Source organism: Trachypithecus francoisi, unplaced genomic scaffold (assembly GCF_009764315.1).
Source record: "Trachypithecus francoisi isolate TF-2019V2 unplaced genomic scaffold, Tfra_2.0 Lachesis_group7, whole genome shotgun sequence".
NCBI lineage: Eukaryota > Metazoa > Chordata > Mammalia > Primates > Cercopithecidae > Trachypithecus > Trachypithecus francoisi.
This window is the reverse complement of record NW_022681472.1, coordinates 24,969,292-24,990,698: the sequence shown is the minus strand read 5'-3', so window position 1 is coordinate 24,990,698 and position 21,407 is coordinate 24,969,292. Positions and strand designations below refer to the sequence as shown.

The following is a 21,407-nucleotide window of genomic DNA, read 5'->3' as shown; positions in this document are numbered from 1 at the left end:
ATAGGTATTAACAAGGCTGGGAAAAGTCTTAATTTTCTCACAAACTGAACATAGTTCAGTTCTAAGTTATCCCATCTGTGTGCACCAAACCTCGTCCAACAGTGCAATATTATTGTCCAGAAGGTACAATAAAGGCTGTTCATATTTTGGCAGGTGTATTTTAAGCTGAAAACCAGGCTTCACATGCATACACAAAAGCAATCTGTTCCACAGGTGTGAGCATTTTTGATAAGAACCCTCAAAATCTCCCCCAAGCTGTGAAATTTAATTGTCCTTTTGGTGTCTTCTCATATGTGAATACAACCTATCTCTCCTTGGAACAAGAGACAATCTGGCAATCTGAAAGATAGGAAATGCTTGGGCAGCTTCTGAGATTTGCTTATAATATCTTCTTGTACTTTCTCTTGGGTTATGTATTTTAGAGGTTATGCCAAGTTCAATGAGCTACAGGTAAGCAGTTCTGAATATTAAATGAAAGAACTTTATACCCAAATGACATGAGTAGAGAGGCAATCAAAAATGCACAGGGTGGCATTCTGAAACTGTAAGGTCCAGTACAGTGGTCCCTATTTTATAAACGTGACTGTCCAAACACATACACAAAAAAATCCATTTCTTTCCATAAAATTGACTAGAAGGAGGATTGTGGATATACAAATACAGAGGTAGTGATGGGAAGTGACTCGGCTGCTTATCTAATTCAGCTCAAATCCTCGAGGTGGATGAGAAGGGGCAGAGATCTCTGAAGCCAAACATTAAATTTGAATTTTCCAGCCCCAAGATAAAAAAAAAAAAGGAGATTGAAACCAGGTCTCATACAGAATCCACAGATTTTCAAGAAAAGTGTTCTGTATGTTAAATTTGAGCAAGTGAATCTAAATGATCCAACATTAGACATTTATTTTATTTATTTACTTATTTACTTATTTATTTATTTAGAGATGGAGTCTTGCTCTTTTGCCCAGGCTGGAGTGCAATGGCATGATCTCGGCTCACTGCAACCTCCGCCTCCCAGGTTCAAACAATTCTCCTGCCTTAGCCTCTTCATAAACTGAGATTAGAGGTGCGCCCCACCATGCCTGGCTAATTTTTTGTATTTTTAGTAGAGATGGGGTTTCACCATGTTGGCCAGGCTGGTCTTGAACTCCTGACCTCAGGTGATCCACCCGCCTCAGCCTCCCCAAGTGCTGGGACTATAGGCATGAGCCACCGTGCCCAATCTAGACACTTATTTGTGTTTTCCCATAATAAAGATGTGCTGAGAAGTGAAAAACACATAACAGCAGTGAAATCACACATTAGGGGGAGAAAAGTGCAACATGAAAGATTACCAGCTAGTTAATAAACAACATGGCATTGTAGAAAAGTGGCCTTTTCATGGGTGTGGTGGCTCATGCCTGTAATCCCGCACTTTGGGAGGCCAAGGTGGGCAGATCACGAGGTCAAGAGATCAAGACCATCCTGGCCATCATGGTGCAATCCCGTCTCTACTAAAATTACAAAAATTAGCCAGGCATGGTGGCGCATGCCTGTAGTTACAGTTACTCGGGAGGCTGAGGCAGGAGAATCGCTTGAACCTGGGAGTCGGAGATTGTAGTGAGCCAAGATGGTGCCACTGCATTCCAGCCTGGAGACAGAGAAAGATTCCGTTTCGGGGGTGGGGGTGGGGGTGGGGAGTGGCCTCTTCATGGCACAAGAGAAACTAAGAAATATACTTTGAGAAATCAGGTCCTCAGGGACCTCTTCGGAAATGAAGGGTGCTCTTGTAGTATCAGGGGTTTTCCAGTCTCTTCTACAGTTAATTTTGAATGGTGTGGCACGGAAGGCCAACCTCGTTTTTTCCAACATAAAAGTTGATGCATCAGGCTAGAGTTTCACAAAGAAAATGTTCACAAGCTGATTCAAGGAGATAAATAACTCTTGAGAAGGTCCAGTTCTATTCGTTGAACTTATTCAATGAACTTGTTCATTGAATTATTAAGCATTTATCTTTGGAAGTTTCTGTTTTAGAATATTTTCTTCTCATGTTAGAGCTTTGAAGTAAGGAGACCTGGATTTCAACTTATCTTCTCTTACTGTGGATTCAGCTTGTTTATGACAAGCATCTGATACAGTGTTGTAATCAGCCATTGGGGTTGATAGCCCATGCCATCTTCAGACAAAGCTCCAAGAATTCTAGAAAAACTGCTAATGCTTATAACTTTATGTCAAAGAACTAACCTATCTCCATACACTTTGAACCATTCACTTTCTTCACATATAACTTGTAGAATGAGGACAAAAATGTTTAATTCCGTAAGTATTAGAAAGAGAAGCTGGATAAAACAACCCTCTAAGGCAAACCTGAAATTCAGGCCAGACTTGAAGACATTGTTTTTGGGTGAGGTTCATGAATGTTTTCATGATTACAGGACTTATTCCAAGCCAACTTGGGCCAACAGAAGGCTTAGAATAAAAATCAAACAGGCTGGTCACGGTGGCTCACGCCTGTAATCCCAGCACTTTAGGAGGCTGAGGTAGGCAGATCACTTTAGGTTAGGAGTTCAAGAGCAGCCTGGCCAACATGGTGAAACCCCATCTTTACTAAAATACAAAAATTAGCTGGGTGCAGTGGCAGGTGCCTGTAATCCCAGCTACTTGGGAGGCTGAGGGAGGAGAATCGCTTGAACCCAGGAAGTGGAGGTTTCAGTGAGCCGAGATCACGCCACTACACTTCAACCCGGGTAACAGAGGGAGACTTCTTCTCAAAAAAAAAAAAAAAAAAAGAAAACAAAAAATCAAGCAAATAGCAATGATTTTGAAGAGTGACTAATGAAATCAAGAGGAACTAAATGTTTTACTTGCATTAGTTTGGTTGGGGCGAAGGGGAGCAACTCTCAAAGTTGACATTTGAAAAAGGCTTATGTGGTTGTACCCTCATACGAACACAACCCCTAAAAATGTTTTTGCCACCAAGGTGAAATTGCTGAGATGGGTTGCCACAATGCTCCCTGGCTCCATGAAAGCTCGTGGCACTAATGTTTATCTGGCCAAGGAAAGAAACTGTGAAGACAAGCTGTGAATAAATCAGGTACAGTTTTCACTCCTGACATTGTGGAGTACATTGTAGATGATGGGCCTACCACACTGCCCCTTAATTCCCCCGAGCTTCCTTTCTGAGCAGCTAATAATATGTCAATAGTCATATGATTGTTTAGATTACCATTTTTCAGATAGTTCTTCTGACATTTCTTAGGACTGATTTCATGACATGGCTCTGCCACGTGGAAGGCCCCTTTTAGCTCCCTCAGCCAACAAGAATGAGAATGTGATGGGAAGGTAGAGGACCATTGACTTTTCAGTTTCTGCCAGTTCTTAACAATTCCCCATCCATGAAATGTTCCCCTCTTCAAGTGACATAGAGTGCCCAGGTGGCCCTTGGTTTAAGCTAGAGATAAAAATTTGATGAGTACCTTTGAAGATTTTCTGCAATTATTCTGCCTTGAAGAACCCGCATGTCATTTGCCAAGTTTATCTTCTTTAGATGATGGTGGGTGGCCGTCAGCACCTACGATGGAGAAAAGCAAAAGTGCTGTGAGTTACGTTTTATCAGCAATTCCTCTCATCTTTCAGATGTTGCCCTTTCACGGCCTCGAAGGGGGTGATCATTAGGAATAATATTCTCCAAATTTCATCCAGACCGATTTTCTTACAATCACTTGCAAGAGTCTTTGAAGCATTGTGGGTGATATGGTCCTTTTGTAGAAGTTTCTATTTTGACCACTTCTCCAACAAAGAAAAGACTTTCCATTAGATTCACTTCATATCATTCTTTGACTGGATTTCATAGAACCATTAAAGAAGAGTTTCTTTTTAAAAGTTTACAAAGTGTTCCAAGTTTAAAGGTTGAGTGCTGTCTAATTTCAGGTTGGGAGACCTATTTTAAAGGAAAATGTGCTGAATCATAGAATCTTTTAAAGTTGCAGCAAGCTATTATTTGATAAGCAGCAAAGTAAGCATTTCCAAGTGGTTAAATTTGTTTATATTCCACATTTTTGACACCTGAAAAATGTAAGTGATTAAAATAAATTTGAACACTTTGAATAAGAGGAAACCCTCATTTATGTTTTAAGTATCAGACAAAGCAATCTTGCTGCCATGAACATTCTGACACACACACACTGTATGTAAATGTGTATGTGATATAAAAGAGAACATAATATAAGATAGAATAGGGAAATGAGACATCTTATTTAACAACTTAGAATTTCCTTTACATTTAAAAATATTTTTCATGCCCATGTAAATATTAATGTTTAATAAAGCATTTCATTTCGAGTTTTCATACTTTTCCACTGGTGAATACAATTGTACCTTGGTATACACATGGGGGGATCTCAGAGGTAATAGATGCAGATTTTTTCCCTCCATTGGCCTGGAATCTCTTTTTATCCTGAGCTGGCCTTGGTGAGTCAGGTTAAGCCCCAGGTCCTTTGCTTTGCTCTCGATGGACCACTCTTACCACAAAATTGCTGCAGCAGCACCTCCTTGGAGGTGGCCTGGTGCTGCAGTATTCACTTTCCTCCCACACCACTCTCATCACCCCTCTTTCCATTCTCATCACCCCTCTTTCCACTGGAGTGAAACTCCGCCACTGCTAGTTTTATGCCACCCTCTGCAATGTGGCCCACCTCACCCATTAGGCCTCTAGATCACTCCCTTCACTGTGCTTCTCCTCCTGGGGTTTGGGGAGTTCCAGGAGAACTTTTCCATCCTGTCTCCATGGTGCTGATATCACAAATTATTAGAAGCATCATGCAGATGCCCACTTGTAAAATATGTTCTGAGAGGACACATACATGTTTGTGCTTATAATCGTATGTGCGCCTCATGATCTCCTACAGTGAAAGTTTACATCTAAATGTGATGTCAAAAGTATCTGGCTGTGGTTAGGCTGGCACAGTCTGATGTCAAAAGAATACCTTTTCTGAGACTGTTCTGAATATGCTACCAGGCAGCCGAGTCTGGAATGAGATGCCGGAATACCAGGCTATGGCATTCACTGGCTATGTGGCCTTGAGCACATTACTTAATTTCTCTATGCCTCAGTGTTCTCCTCTGATAAATGGAAATTTAAAATGTTATCTACCCCATAGGGTTGATGTGAGGAGGACATGAAAACATTTCAGTTCATGTGAAAAACTTAGAAGACTACCTAGAATAAAATACGGGTTCAATAAAGATCGGCAATCATTATTACTTGGATTGATTTTTTTTAGACCAGTAATAAAGATGCAACCTTCCTTGCATATTTGCTGTCAAAAGACATTTTCATGAAATGAGACCAGAGTTTTCTTAAATTTTATAAATGTAGACTTTGATTTCTCGTCATTAAAATGATAATGTGTAGGTCAGGTGTGGTGGCTCATGCCTGTAATCCCAGCACTTTGGGAGGCTGAGTGGGAGGATCGCTTGAGGCCAGGAGTTCAAGACCAGCCTAGGCAACACAGTGGGACCCCCAGCTCAACCAAAAAATTTAAAAAATAGCTGGTCAAGGTGGTGCGCACCTGTAGTTCCAGCTACTTGGGAGGCTGAGGTGGTAGGATTGCCTGAGCCCAGGCGTTTGAGGCTGCAGTGAACTATGATCACACACTACCGTCTCTATGGCCTGCATAAATGATGGTCTCATCTCTCCGGTCGGGTTTCAGGATTCCTCAGAGTGACGGTTGTGTCTTGGGCTTCGTCTCCATTTTATGGGATCACAGTGTGGCCCCAGTAACTATTGGAAGGTGGCTAAGCCTCACTGTAAAGGACAGTCAGAATCTGAGTCACCAATGGATCCTTGGTTTGTTTTAGGGTTTATTCAAGTTTTGGTTAAAAATATAGACTCCAAGACTCTGAATGTTTTCTCAAGCAATAACAAATTGTCAGCCCACAGTGCTGAAGCTGGCCACACAAACTTGAAAGGACCAGGAAACCAGTGGCCTAGCTGTGGGTCACTGCATCCCTTTCTGTTGCTTAAGTCAGACTTAGGATGTTTTCTGTAAGTAATGACTCAGCACAACTCAGATGTGTGTGTGTGTGTGTGTAGAGAGAGAGAGAGCACTCCTGAGTCTCACTTTTTCTGTTCCTATAATGAAAGGATAAGGTAAAACTGGAAGACCTCCAATATCTCTTCTTACTCTAAAATTCTATAAAATGTTGGCATGTATGGCAATTCATTTGACATTACCATCTTCAAATAAGTGTGAGTGTGTGCCAGAATTTCACCTGTTGAGAATATGTTGGGAAGTTAAGCTTGATAATTTAACAGCTGTACTTTAAGAGTTTGGTTTGGCTTCACTCTCTGTGTCAGTGTGTTACTGCAGTTAGCACTTAGGAATCCATGCTATAAAGCAACTAGATGATTGAACTTAACTCTCTTGGTTGTCTCAGTTGTTCGGAAACCAAGCTGCATTTCCTGGCTCTGAAACTTTGTAAACTCATCAAATTTTACTACAGAGAAATGTCATTAAAATAACAGTCCTTAGTGGAAACACTAGTGCCATTCATCACTAGCAAAATGCTGAAGAAGTAACTGATATTTTTAAACTGTGAATTGAAGGCATTTTTATATACTTTACACATACACACATTTAGACAGATGTGTAAGGTAAATGTTCATTTTTCCTATGCAGTTGTCCTTTAATTGTCTCTTAAAAGTGGCTTTAGTCTTGTTGCTTAAGAACATTCTGGGCCGGGTGCGGTGGCTCACACCTGTAATCTCAGCACTTTGGGAGGCCGAGGCGGGTGGATCACGAGGTCAGGAGTTTGAGACCAGCTTGACCAACATGGTGAAACCTTGTCTCTACTAAAAATACAAAAATTAACCAGGCGTGGTGGCATGCACCTGTAATCCCAGCCACTCAGGAGGCTGAGGTAGGAGAATTGCTTGAATCCAGGAGGTGGAGCTTGCAGTGAGCCGAGATTGTGCCACGGCACTCCAGCCTGGGTGACAGAGCAAGACTGTATCTCAAAAAAAAAAAAAAGAAAAGAACATTCTTTCTTTGCTCCCGTCACCTTGGAAAGTAATAACTGGTTCCAAACTGCTTTTCTTAAAAGATTGTTGGAAGGTCCAAAGTGTGCTCATTAGAAAACTTGTGCTGAACCACACAAATCTTGCCATTGTGGATGGTGCACGCATGTGGGACTATTACTTCATACACAATTGACATGGGGCCAGAAAACATGTGAACAGGAAGCCAAACCCAAGAGAAAGTCGAGGAGCTTCCAGCTTTCCATGGAGCACAGAAAGAAGCAAAATCCAGCAACAGTTTAGACTCGAGTGTCTGGGGAACTGCACAGCTGCGACCTATCCACTCTTCAAACGCTGCAGAGACAAAGCACAGTGGCTCGGGCAGCACCCAATTGGGAGTAAATCATTATGTCAGCAAACCTAAAAAGATGGTGAGGGTGTAGCACTTGCTTATGAAGTCAAGTTTAAATAGCTTGAGTAACCTAAATGTGGAATGACCAGCACCATATATGGAAGCTCAGTATATTCTTCATACTTCAATTGTGCTAATGGGAATTTCCCCAAATATATCTTGCTCCTTCCTTAAATAATAAACTTTCCCATGATGCAAAGTCATCTTATTCAAAAGTATGCATTTGGTGATTATTTTGCATAGCTGAGATGTTAACAGTTCCTTTTTGGGACACTTCATTTTTTTAAGGCAAAAGCATTTTAGCAAAAATAGAAATGTTTTTCACCATTTCAGAAGTCAAAGATGATTTCCAAAGTTTGGTGAATTAAGTGAGCCATCAGAAGCGGAAGAAATTCAGATTGTTGTCAAATACTATCTTTCTAATAAGTGGTAAGGCTTTTTATATTTAGAGGTGGAAATGGCTTTTTAAATCTGTTTTTAAATGTGTTGATACAGTTCACCTACCAGAAAGAAATATTATACCACTTTGCAAGACTAGCCACAAAGTCTGGGGCTAAGCCCCTTTTATAAGAAATGGCATTCGTTCTGAAGTGCTCAGGTAGGGTAAGAGCTCTGAAATCCAGGAAATCCGATAGAGGCTTTGCCTAGAAGATTAAGTGCTGAGCATAGAAAGGGTGAAAGGCTATAAGAAAACCAGGGTTATCAAGTAATCAGAACTCAAGATTTAAAAAGTCACAGCTTCCTGCTTGCTAATCAGATTGATTTCTATTCATTCAAAATGTTAAAATTCTTTCAGTTGTCATCTTTAAAAAATTTGCAAATGTTACCCACCTCTCCATTCCAATTATGCTCTGTTCAAGAGTATGGGAAGAACTTACTGGTCACGCTGAAGAAGGATGAAATTATTGTAGACTAAATAATGACCAGGTAAGAAATGACTTCCTTTGCGTTAGTCTCTGAGTGAGTTCCTCGTTCAAGAGAAGTGAAAAATCCCTGTTAAGGAAAGGGCTTGTTTTTGATGAGTATACTTCTTTATGCATATGTGCTTTTTATGAATAAGTATTCTACTGGCTCATAAATCTTTAGTCTCTGCTCATTTCTGAAGTCTCTGAAGAAGTAAAAATTACTCTCTTTGAGGGGACACATAGCTACTGGCAAGACTGCCCTAGACATGGGTGTACTATTTAAAAGGTAATGAGAAAAAAATTCATTTGGCAGCAAGGACACAAGATTAAAGCTCTGATTTCATTGAGTCCAGATAGTGACCATTTCTTGGGGGGGATTAGAACATAATAGGGAGAGCTCAGTCTTTATGTATTGCCTCAAAATTTCAAAGACAAAAATCTAGCATTTTTTTTTTTAAAGAACCAGGGTCTGACTATGTTGCCCAGGCTGGAGTGCAGTGGCTATTCACAGGCTTGATTATAATGCACCATAGCGTTGAACCTCTGAGCTCATGAGATCCTCCTGCTTCAACCTCCTGAGTAGCTGGGACTACAGGCACATGCCACCACATCCAGACAATAATTTTATATTAAAAAAATGCTTTTTATTTTTACTCAGTGTTGCAGTCTAACCTCTTAGTGATATCTCAACCTGATATTACTCCAACTAACTCAATTTTCTTCTGTAAACCAGTACCTCCTCTTGTTTTATGGTATTCTATTACAACTACCCAGTTGCCCAAGCCCAAAACTAATATTATGAAAGTTTCCTTTTCCTCCATTCTCTTCATCCAGTCCTGAGTCAAGAATGTTCTACCTTCTAAATATCTCTGGAATCTGTGCCCTATTGTCCACCTACACTGCCCAGTGCTCCCAGCAGTTCTCACTGGAACACTACAATAGTCTCTTTTTTTTTCTTTGGGCTGGGGTGCAGTGGCACAAACACAGCTCACTCTAGCCCCCACCTCCCAGGCTCAAGCGATCCTCTTGCCTCAGTCCCCGGAGTAGCTAGGACTACAGGTGTGTGTCACCATGCTCAGTTAATTTTTTGCATTTTTTGTAGAGATGGAGTTTCACTATGTTGGCCAGGCTGGTCTCGTCCTCCTGAGCTCAAGTGATCTGCCTGCCTCAGTCTCTCAAAGTGCTGGGATTACCGGCCTGAGACATTGCTCCTGACCTGCAATAGCCTCTTAATTGGCCTCCTAGAGTGTTGCTAGCCCCAGCCCTAGGTCTTTGCCCAGCACACACTCATATGGGATACTAGATAATCTACATCAAATCTTTCCAAAACTTAAATCACAAGACTTGTTTACTCCTGGTCTTCTCAGCCTCACACAAAGTCCTCTAATGTGTCCCCACTAATTAAAAAGTAATCCTGAAAGTGCTGAGCCTGGGTGAGAAAAGAGCTCAGCTACAATGCTTCCATCACTGAGATGGGTTTGCAACAAACAAATAATCAAAATAGTCCATTGAACCAAACAATGGTTTAGTGATGTAGTGGATTTACATTTGGGCACAAATAAGCTCTTATCTTAATGTGACCTAGGAAAATAAACTGTATGCAGATCAGAGGCTGGTCCATGGATGATTTTTTTTTTTTTTTTTTTTTGCTAAACGTAACGGGTCCAAACACCTCAGCATGAAGCAGCAAATGCTGATGACTGGGCCCCTACTGGACCTCCAGCCTCCCAAATTAAACACTGCAGCACCATCTGACCCAGTTCCTGTTCCCAGGCTTTCTTCTACTTCTTGCTCTCCAGTGCTCTGCTCTTCTAGAATGTCCTTCCACATCTCCTGATTATCATGTAAAACCTCTGAAAAGTTCCTTTGACTTTTACTAGGCAGAGGGAACCATTCTGGCTTCAGTGCTGACTCTTAATCTTGAACACATTTGTATTTTTGCTATTATCTTGTTTTGAAAATCATCTGTTGTTTAAGTCTGTCTCCTTAGACTACCAACTCTTCCAAGGTAGGATATGAACCGTATTCATCTTTGTACCACTGGTGCTTTGCTCAGCACGCAGTACATAGTAGATGCTCAATAAATGAATGGATTGAATGAAAGAGGAAAAAATAGAGCAAATGAAAAAGCTCTAAAATGGACTAAAATACGACTACTTTCAGACTGGGTGCTAGACATTTTACACATATTATTTCCTTTTAGGCCTTTCCACTCCTCTCCTTGGGATAAGTAATATTGATCTTATTTTATAGCTGTGAAACCTGAGGCTGAAAATCTTAAAGATCTTGCTGCTGGTCATATAACTAGGTAATGACCAAACTAAGCCTCAAATCCAGATCGCATCAAAGCTTGTGTTCTTTCTATTATGATTGAGTATGGCTTTGAGGCTAATGCTGAGATTATGTGGTTCACCTTTGTAATCAAATTAGGCAAAGTATAGAATTTGGTATTGAAATATCACTTTTAAATTTAGGGGTAAAAGCAACTAGAATTCAGTCTTATTTTTGACTTCAATTATACCTTTGAATTTCATGGGAGCCACAGAGAATTCTAAGTGAAAATATCATTTAAAGAGACTCTGAAACAAAGACATAATTTTATCATATTTCCCATGTGTGTTAATAAATAATGAATAAATATTGCAATCCAAAAGTTAATGTGAAATAAATTTCTCCACTTGATCCATTTTGGATGTTACACTATTCTATAACATACTGAGCACTAGATAGATACAACAAATGTAAGAATTGAAGATAATTAAATACACATATACACACTAACATATACACACGTATCCAGACTTTTCACATCCATTCATCTAGGGGTAAAGATGGTAAAGCCTTATGAACGAATCACAGCACTTACAGCATTAAAAGTGAGAGGCCTTGCTTTTCTACATTATTGCCAATTTATAGTTCTTAATTTTCTTACCTGAACTCTTATTAAAACAATAAATCTCAGTATCTCATAGCATACCAAATTATAATCATGGTTTTATAAATGCAAATTGTACAATTGCCCAAAATAGACCCTTTGTTTTCTGGCTTGTTCAAATAGCAAGTCATAGTTGCTAAGTATTCAGAAGTTGTGTCTTTCTTCATGTTATTCTAGAGTTTTAAGTTCACCTCTTGTTAAAAAGCAGTTTCTCAAAGCAGTGAGCATAATCTCTGAGAAGAGCACTCTGTTAATTCAGCACTCTTTACAGAAACATAGTTTGATAACAGGGCTTTGAGTTTTGCCTGTGCTTAAAAAGTTAGTGTCCATGTTTCGTTAATATCAGAACCTTCAGTTATGCAGTGAAAAGTTTAATAAAAATTCACATGTTCACTATAGCTACAGTGTTTTGTACAGTTTACCCAAGTCAGCACAAGTTTCAAGCCTACACTGAAAGATGGGATTTATTTCATAGTGTGAAAAGAAACTTTCAACAATCACAACTGATTGAAATTGTGAGTACCCAAGACAGAGAAACTGAAGATCGAAGTGGCATCGTTTCTCCTTGTCTAACAAGCCAGGTGACTAACTAGGGCTCCTCTTAAGGGCAAAAAGGTGTGTGTGTGTGTGTGTGTGTAGTGTTGTGTGTGTGTGGTGTGTATCAACAGCCAGACATCACCAGAATGCTGTCAAAGTGGCCAATTTCAGCACCTCGCCTGGGTGCTATTTTGTTAAGTGAATTAATTATCAACAGAAACCTCTTTCCCCTCCTATTATCATTACAAGGGACCAAATTTGAGTGGAGGACTTTGGCCAGAAACATACTTTCCATTATCTGAGAATCTAATGAATAATAATATGATGAATAATGAATAAATAATATGAAATGGACAGGGACAGGAAGGAAAGTTTGTCTTCTTTCTTTTTAAAGTAAAAGCAGAGCACGATACTTACAAAAGCCGCCTTCAAAATCTTCTCTAGAGAAAAAGCTCTGGGAACAGGGAGGAGGCAGAGGAGCAGAGATAAGGTGGCAGCGGGACTTCCTTCCTCCTCCGGAGGGGGAGAATCATGTTCCTTATCTGCCCTGACCTCTGAGGAGCGCCGGCAGCCGGGAAGGCCTGGCCTCTGATCCTCACTGCCCTTGCTCCTGGCCTCTGCGCCTGGGGTTTCCTAGTTGCCGATCAAGCAGCCCCGGCCCGACACCGGCCCCAAGATTCATTAGCGACGGTCTGCGAAGTGTTCGCAAGATGAAGACGGTTATATAAGCCCGCGTATTATTATCATCACACACCCCCATAGAACCAACGCTGCCAGACAAACAAAAGGCAGTTCCAAGAAGAGGAGGAGCAGAGGCAGAAGTTACACTAGGGGTGAATTTCGGGACACGGCTGAAAGAACTGCGGGAAAAAAAAAGGGCAACTCAATATGTGCATGCAAACCTCGGCAAACAAACTGCGCTGCAGCCGGCCGGCTTGGAGGGCGGCGGGCAGAGGCTCAGGGTTTCCAGGCATGCGGTTCCGGCTCCCTGAGCACCCGGCACAGTAGCTGCCTGTGGCAGGATGGAGTGCATGGGAAGATGTGGTATTTGGAAAGCCAGGCGTTCCAGAGACCAAGTGCTTAGTAAACACTGATGTTTCTTAGACTCAGACCAGGTGCTTCTGCTAGTTCTCTTTATTCTTGGTCTCTTGTTTTCCTGAGGATGGTTGGCCAGGAGTTCCCTGTGCCCTGTCGATCCCTCTAATTTTAAACCTCTCTGGGTCTCTCCTCTCCTCTCTGTGGGAGCAATAAAAGGAACCAGAGCGCTCTTTCCACTGAGCCTGGGTCCTCTGAGAAAGTTCTGATTATTCTGAGCACCAAGCTTCCCTTCCCCCTCCCCTGACTTGCTACTCATATTTTCTTTAAAATTATTATTATCCTGCCCTGCGCCTGCCACTGCTTCCCAATACGCAAAGAAATCTTCATCTTGGCACTCAAAGCCCACAATTTCTGTCTCCACACTAATTTCCCACTTCCCATCCCGCCCTCCCGCCTCACCCCCCAGCACATTAGAATGTGAATCATTCTCTAAAGATGGCCTTTCAATTCTCCATTTCCCTTTTTTTTTTTTTTTTTTTGTTTTGAGACGGAGTCTTTCTCTGTCGCCCAGGCTGGAGTGCAGTGGCGCGATCTCGGCTCACTGCAAGCTCCGCATCCCGGGTTCACCCCATTCTCCTGCCTCAGCCTCCTGAGTAGCTGGGACTACAGGCGCCCGCCACCGCGCCCGGCTAATTTTTTTTGTATTTTTATTAGAGACGGGGTTTCACCATGGTCTCGATCTCCTGACCTTGTGATCCGCCCGCCTCGGCCTCCCAAAGTGCTGGGATTACAGGCGTGAGCCACCGCGCCCGGCCATCATTTCCCATTTTTGCTCATACTCCAATCCTCACACCCATTTCCTTCAAGGCTCAGTTCAAATCCCGCCTCCCCCACAAAAGCCTTCCCTGATTTCCCCTCTTTTCTCCCTGTGACTCTGTTTCTCTGTTGTCATTCCTCATGCCTTGTCTGTCTCCATAGGTTTGGAACCCTGCGTTGTTCTCCCTGGTGGCCCAGGACAGGGCCCTACATAAAGCAGGTGCTTAGTGAGTATTCACTGAATGAAACTGACAGCTGACCAGATCTTACCTGCATTGTCGTCAGCTCTATGGGCATAGGTGAGAGCCACTACACGGTACTAAAATATGGATGGTTGTTGGATATATGCAATAGGTTCATGAGGGTTTGTAAACTTGCATAAGTTAAAAAAGAAAGCTTTTCTAAAACTTGTAGGGGAGCCTCTAAACTTCACTCAAGTCAGCTTACTTTAGGATGTAAGTTCGTGAGGCAAACAGGAATGTTGGCATCTGTTGATTCTTTGCTACTGCACATTAGGGGTCCTGTAAGTGGAACTTCCTTTACAGAATGCCAGGAAAATTCCCCAAAGGTGAGATTTTTCAGACATCACTGGCTTCTGGGACTGATTTTATGAAGGAACTCCTCCACTATTGAAAGAATATGTGCTATCACAACAGCAGCTTAGCAAATGAACAGCTGCTCTCCGGTGAGTTGTTTTATGATATGGGGTGAAATTTAGAACACGAGCTGTCAGATACTGAATTTCTTGTGGCTTTGTATTAAAGTGTCCTAATGACATTTCTCCTGTTATTTTTTGGTAAAGGCAACATGCTTTAAATTCCATCTGTGCTAGTTGGATTGACCGTGGTGTCATTTCAGAGACGTGGGGTGTGTCTGTGCAGTACATGCTCTCCACGCATGCAGATTGTTCAGTGAATTGTTCAGTGAATTAGAAGAATTTCCCCCCCTCCACTAATTTGGAACAATCAAAGCCAATTCAGGTTTTAAAGAATTTTGGCCTCAAGTTCCTGAGGATTCGGCTTCAGGAATGACAGAGATCTTACTGCAAATTTGTAGTTCAAGTGTAGGATCGTCTGTCATTTTGTTATGCTCAGGTGAGGACCATAACCTTTACTATAGTTAGTATTTATGAATCCCTCCGGGGTTTCAGGAACCGAGCTAGATGCTCTTTACATGTCTTCTCAACCTAGCAGAACTATTTTTATTTTCACTTTACAGATGGGTAAATGGAGTCTGGTCATACAGCTTAGAAAGTGACAGAACTAGGATTTGAATCTAGGTCTACCTGACTCTGTAGTCAATGATTTTTTTATTCTACTGAAAGCTGAAAGAAACCTGAGATATTATCTCATCTGGCGGTTTTCAAACTGGGTTCCAAGAAGTTTCAGGCTCTCAAGGGGTACTTCAGGAACCTTGGCAGTGTGTGGGAAGCGGGCGAATGTGTGGGAGGCCAGGCAATCTGGCTTGGACTTTACTTGTTGGATTCAAATGGATAAACATTATTTCCATCTGTTTTATAGAATGACTTTAGACTTTGTTTGAGACAATGGTTTTGCTGCTAAAAAAAAATTTTAAAACTCTTGTTTAACTTCCTCATTAAAGAGTATAGCCATGCATGGTGGCTCACGTTTATAATCCCAGCGCTTTGGAGGCCAAGATGGATGGATCACTTGAGCCCAGAAGTTCGAGACCAGCCTGGGCAACATGGTGTAACTCCGTCTCTGCAAAAAATAAAAAAATTAGCCAGGTGTGGTGGCACATACCTGTAGTCCTAGCTACTTGGGAGGCTGAGGTGGGAGGATCACTTGAGCCCAGGAGGCAGAGGTTGCAGTGAGCCCAGATTGTGCCACTGCATTCCAGCCTGGGCAACACAGTGAGACCCTGTCTAGAAAAAAAAAAAAAAAGAAAGAAAGAAAAGAAGAAAAGAAAAGAAAAGGATGGAACTTGGGGTCCAAAAGATAAAATGCCTTGTCCAACATGGTATAACTAAAGGCGATAGGCCCAGCATTAACTTCAGATGTTCTTTATCTAAAGGACGCAAGGGGCCAGTAGTTTCAGACAGAGCCTGAACATTTCCAGTTTTGTCTTTTAGATAAAGGACATTTATTAAATCCCAGGGGAAATGAGAGAATCTACATTTCCCTGACCTGACTCTGTGTCCTGACAGTATTCTTGAAAAATGGAAGGCGGGAATACAGCCACAATGGCAAGCTAAACTTATTTTTTTTTTACCCCTTTGGCTATAAGTCTAAAGTTTGTCAACATTTACCTTGTGACAAACTAAAATTAAGTAAAGAGTTAAAGTTGTAATTTGTCTGGATGATTTAGGACTCTCCTACTCTTTTCATTCAAACCAAAGCCAGGAGTGTAGGATACTTCTGCATGAGTCATTTAGCTAATTACATGGTCTTGGCCTGAGAGTCCTCCTACTAGAAAAACTGCTTAAACTCCCATTTTATCAACCTAGTCAAAAGTGGCTCTTTTCCTATGAGATAAAATAGGTGTGGGAAAGACCTTAGAGAGATCAGGCATGGTCACGGGAACATGAGTCTCATATAAGTCGGCATAGTTTGTATGGATCGGCTTGTAAGGCCTGAAATCTCACGTGTTACCTTGGTATTTATTATCTTTGAGCCTTACCAGGACTCCCCAAGGCCTAACTGTGAGTTCCCCTGTTTTCACTAGATATGTCCCCTCCAGCAGGAAAGGATGCCCACCTGGCTTATTCCTCTGTCAGCTGGGCCAGCCTCACTCCACTAGGTCTTCAACCTAATGGGTTTTACTTCCTTACTAGCCCACACAAATATTCAAACAAGCCAATTACATCTTCCCCGGGGAGCCTGAGGGCAACGCATTCTGTTGTTACTACTGCCTCCCGCAGCCTCTGCTTGTCCACTCTGTTCCCGGTGCAACCCCCGTGTGCCCTGCATGGTATGTGTTATCCTCCTTCCCTGGCCTGTGAGTTTATGTGACTCCAAGCTGCTGTGGATCTCATCTGTCCACTGTTGGGTGCCATGTGTTTGGTCATTCCCAGATCCCTAGGATGGACTCCCTCCCTCACCAACAGGGTGAAGAGGAGGCAAATAAAAAATGAGCAGACATTAGTAGTAATACTAAATGGAATTTTCACTGAGAGCTAGTGCCAAACAGCCCATCCGTTGCAGTTTTGCTGTTAGGCTATTTCCAAATAGAAATAAATTTTAACTGAAACGATGTGAGCTGGAACTGACCTTTATTAATTTCAGGGCCCCTGAGTTTTCTCTCTTGCTCTTTTTAATTTTTATCATTCTCACCTGGAGATTTTTGGGAACAACAGCACTGTTCTCTTTCCTGAGATGGCTTAACTATAGTCCTGCCTAGAGGCAAAGGGACAAAAAGATGAACCTTCTATTCTTGTCATTTAAATCTTTGCTAACTGGATTATTTCAGTAAAATGTAGCAGGAAGAATTTTTTCCCATCTGCACAGGCAAGAGATTATAATAAACAAAACCTTTTTTTTTTTTGCCATCAGAAACAACCTAAAATTAATATATTTCCAGAGTCTCAGCCCTAGAAACAAAGCTTTCCTATTCATGAGATTTACAATAGGAAGGTCATGTTTGCACTAGACTTCGGTTTGAAATTAATCTTCTTTTCTCCTTGGCATTTCTATAGAATCCAGGCACTTCATTATTTAGTCATTTCCAAATATTAAATAGTTGTCATTCTTGAACAACGATCTAATCTTCTCTTTATGGGTGGAGAAACTGAGTTGTGGAACTCACAAATCATTGCCAGGACATATATCACTCTGAAGGTTATGGCTACTCATTGAAATGCTTTTCGACACACGTCCTTAGACTACAAAATAAAAATGTAAATTGTTTTATAAACAGCATGAAGACCATCCACTGACCATTAGATTGTATTAATTAAAAGCTCATTTGCATTGTGCCTTATGGGAGAAAATTTATGAAATAAATAAATATATTTAAACCCCACAACCAAACTCAACACTGAGGCTGTGCTGTAGCCACCTCCCCTCACTTCTGAATTGTGCCTCATACAGATCACAATATATTCTTGGTTCAGTTGAACAAGGGTTCATTTAAACCACATCTGTTGCTCATCAGACCTCTATTTTAGGAGTGGGGAATTCTTTTTCAGAGATAGATTCTGTCTGGAAGGTCTTATGGCAACAAATAGTCCTCATTAAATTTCACAACATTTTACCAACATACATACAGTACTCACTGTTACGTGATTACAGAATTCAGGCGAAACTCTGCACCCCCACTTCAAAGGATTCTTCACTTGACTAATTCTAAAGAGTAAATGATTTTCCCATCATTTGTTGTGTTTGACAATAGAAAGGCTGACACAGCAACATTGCTAAAATGACAGCTCATTTCTCTTCAAGGGGAAGGAATTTGTGTTAATATTCTTAATGACAGGCATCTTTATGAGAAATGTGAAATCATTTATCCTTAGCAATAACCTGACTAGGATTAAAAAGTACTTGGTACTTAGAACGGAAGTAATCTGTCAGGAAAAATTATTTAGACTGATGCAAATTAACCGAATAAATTGGCCTACAGTAGCTTCCTAATTATGGTGTGCAGATTCAAGTTTGTGAAAATCAGTTTGAACTGAAGAAGTATCTGGAAATGAGCTTTCAAGAAGTGATCTGGCATTCTGTTGGAGGAAAAGATAACATATTTATTTGAGAAATTCTTTTCCCATTTACTAAGAATTTCTGGAAGTGATTTAAAAATCAATGACGTGTAAATCAAGAAAGAACATATTAAGTAAATGTGCACATGCCTTGCTTTTTCAGAACAACAACAGTAGTAATACCTTATGAAAATACTGAGGCATGTTCATTGTGATGCCCTAGATTCTAAATAACCAGCAGTGTTTTCCGCGGGGGCGGGGGGGTTGTTCCAACCCTCTCAGGGCTGGCTTGGGCATGGGTCCAAGGGACAAGTCTGAGACATGAGCACTTGGGCCAGTACTTAACAAGCAATGTATAGACTCGGCTGTGTATTCTGTAGGAGAGTTGTTCTACTCTTAATAGGCACGGTGTTGCACGCCAGTTAACAAGTTTTTATTGGAATCTCAGTCTTCTCTTCCTCGCCAGCTTCACAGTAAACCTTCTTTTAGCTCTTTACCAAAAACTCTAGTAAACTGTGGGAAGAAGCACTTTACCAGCGTAGGAAATTTAATTAGTCTGGGAAAAAAAAAGGTGTAAATTGCAGGAAAATGTAAACTGCCTCCATGTAATTAATGTCTGGGTTTTACTATTTAGCATTTATATACAATGCATTTATATTCTTTTGAGAGAATGCATGAATTTTTGGAGACAAACTGACTTGGGTCCAAAACCTAGTTCTACAGGTTTGTGATTTTTTTTTTTTAAGCCTGGTTTCTTTACTTAGAACTAGAATGACCAGTATAGGAATTACAAAATCTGAAAGGAAATAGCCGTGTCCTGCATATGTAAGGACTCAGTATCATTCAATTTCTCCTTCCTTTTCTGAGAGTCTTTTACAGCATGAACATTCTGAAGCACTTGTTCAGTATTATCTGCCTTGAGCGAGCAAAAAGCATATGCCCTTTCCAGGGAGCATTAGCTGAGGAGTGACTCTGACAGTTGCCTAAGTTTCTGTGTTTAAATATAAATATTAAATTATATGAAGGCAAAACATCAGGGACCCAAAAAGACGGTGATTGACAATCATTAATAATAACCTGAATGTTGTGACTTCAGCCTCAGGGACAGGCAGTCATTCAAGCACAGGGAAAGGCAGTCATTCAAGCACGTAAACTCAGAGTGTTGGGGTTGGTGTTTGAAATCTTAAGAATGTTTTTGCTAGAAAAGAGTGGATTCCAGACACAGAAAAAAAATGAACATGGTCCAAGAAATTCGATATGTGCCAAATCCGGTTTGTCACTTCATCTTCCTGTAAGCAGGTAGAAGCATAAATTACAAATGCGAAACTGTACATGCCAGAGGGCAGGAGTGTGGGAACGCACAGGAGAAGGCATTGGATGGAGAGGATAAAGAGGACGCAGTGGTGGGGACTAGGACCCTGGACACAAGCCGACTGCAGAGATTGAAGTCTGTGTGAGATGCTGATAAGGATGTTCTGAGACTTAGACAGGAAAAAGCCTCATTCTGCAGAATCTGGAAACGACCCATGTCTTGCGCTGGCAGGTGCATTAAGAAGAAGAAGCTGAGGCTAAGGCTGGAGCCTGAGGCAAGGGTGACAGACAGCCAAGGGAGTGATAACAGGTAGTACCTACAAGGAATTGCTATAAGGCTTTAAACCATGTCAGGGTGAGTAACCTGAGCCCCATGTGTGATTGACCTCGCGAATGCAGTTTTTACCCTGAAATTCCCTTATGTTGCAATAAAGTTAAGCTCTGCACTTAAGATGTCTGTGTGCTATACTGGAATGCACAGGATAGAACAACGATGTTATTCTAAAGTGGGAAGGGAGGTAGGTGAATGTGGTCCTCTCAATATGCCTAGTCTTTCTTATTTTGGAGAAAATGTATGCAAATAAATATTATGGGAAATTTTGGAGTGGGAAGAAATCACAAAAGGAAGGGCTGGAAGCATGGGTTAGAAGAAGGAGGTGGCAAGGTGTATCCTGACACTTTTCTTGAGCTCCCATCTTCGCTCCAACTGGTCCCTTCCTGAGTCATTGCTCAGAGGGCAACTGTGAGGGGCACCTTGGAAAGCTGGCTGTAGCCGGGTGCTGTGACATGCAACTGTAGTCCCAAATACTCAGGAGGCTGAGGCAGAACAATAGCTTGAGCTCTGGAGCTGCAGATCAGACTAAGCAACATAGTGAGGCCCCTGTCTGGAAGAGGGAGAGGAGGAGGAAGAAAAGAAGAAGAAGGAGAAGAAGAAGAAGAAGAAGAAGAGAAGAAGAAGGAGGAGGAGGAGGAGGAGGAGGAGGAGGAGGAGGAGGAGGAGGGGGAGGAGGAGGGGGAGGGGGAGGAGGAGGGGGAGGAGGAGGAGGAGGAAAAGGAAGAGGAGGAGGAAGAAGAAGAAGAAGGAGGGGGGGGGAGAGAGAAAGAAAGAAAGAAAGGAAGGAAGGAAGGAAGGAAGAAAGAAGAAGAAAGAAAGCTGTATATCCTGGAGGTGGTTCTCCTCCTGTCCTGGGACCATGGTCCTTGCTTGACTGTTTCTCCTTTTTTATCCTATCTGGTTATAGCAAAAGGAAAATCGTGAAATGCAGATATTAGTGAGCCTGGGCATGACTTTTTGTCATGCGGACAATAGATTATAATCTAAAGAAGGTTATCCAGATAGTCAAAGGCCACATTTGTTCAAACATCCACAGAGCAATTCGACTTTCCAAGGGCAGAATTAAAAATTTCTTGAAAGTGAAATTTATTTTCTGCTTTCATTTATTTGTTTTTCTGGCACTGAAACTGTGTGCTTTACTATAAAGTTGAGTTTTGGTGAATTGAGCCAACTGAATTTTTAGGTCTTGTCTTTAAGTATTTTAGATAATGTAAAAACTTTTTAATAGAGAACTCTGAACATTATTCATTCATTTAACAAACATTTATTGAGTGTTCCATGTGTGCCAGGAGCTGCTGTTGGTGCAGATAAGATGTGGTGCCTGCTTTCAAGAGGGTGCAAATAAGAAGGAAGGTCTATTTTTTTCATGCAAATGTTTTTCCATATAAACTATGTTTCTAGAAAGGATGATCTTAATTTCAGAATTTAAAAATTACTAAATATGAGGAAAAGACATTTGTTAAAAAGTCAG

The 21,407-nt window shown here is 41.3% G+C and overlaps 1 protein-coding gene across 2 annotated transcripts in view; it reads right to left on the bottom strand.

Moving 5' to 3' along the window:
* The window catches only part of SULF1 (sulfatase 1), a 192,097-nt gene that overhangs the window by 153,510 nt on the left and 17,180 nt on the right, over positions 1 to 21,407 (bottom strand). Inside the window, exons 1-2 of one of the 2 annotated variants that reach the window (XM_033202491.1) lie at positions 12,201 to 12,584; positions 3,453 to 3,547 (exon numbers count right to left, since the gene is read on the bottom strand). The gene's annotated coding sequence lies outside the window, so the exon portion shown is untranslated. Of the gene's footprint in view, positions 1 to 3,452; positions 3,548 to 12,200; positions 12,585 to 21,407 lie in introns of those variants that run through there. The other variant, XM_033202492.1, reaches the window with a different exon arrangement.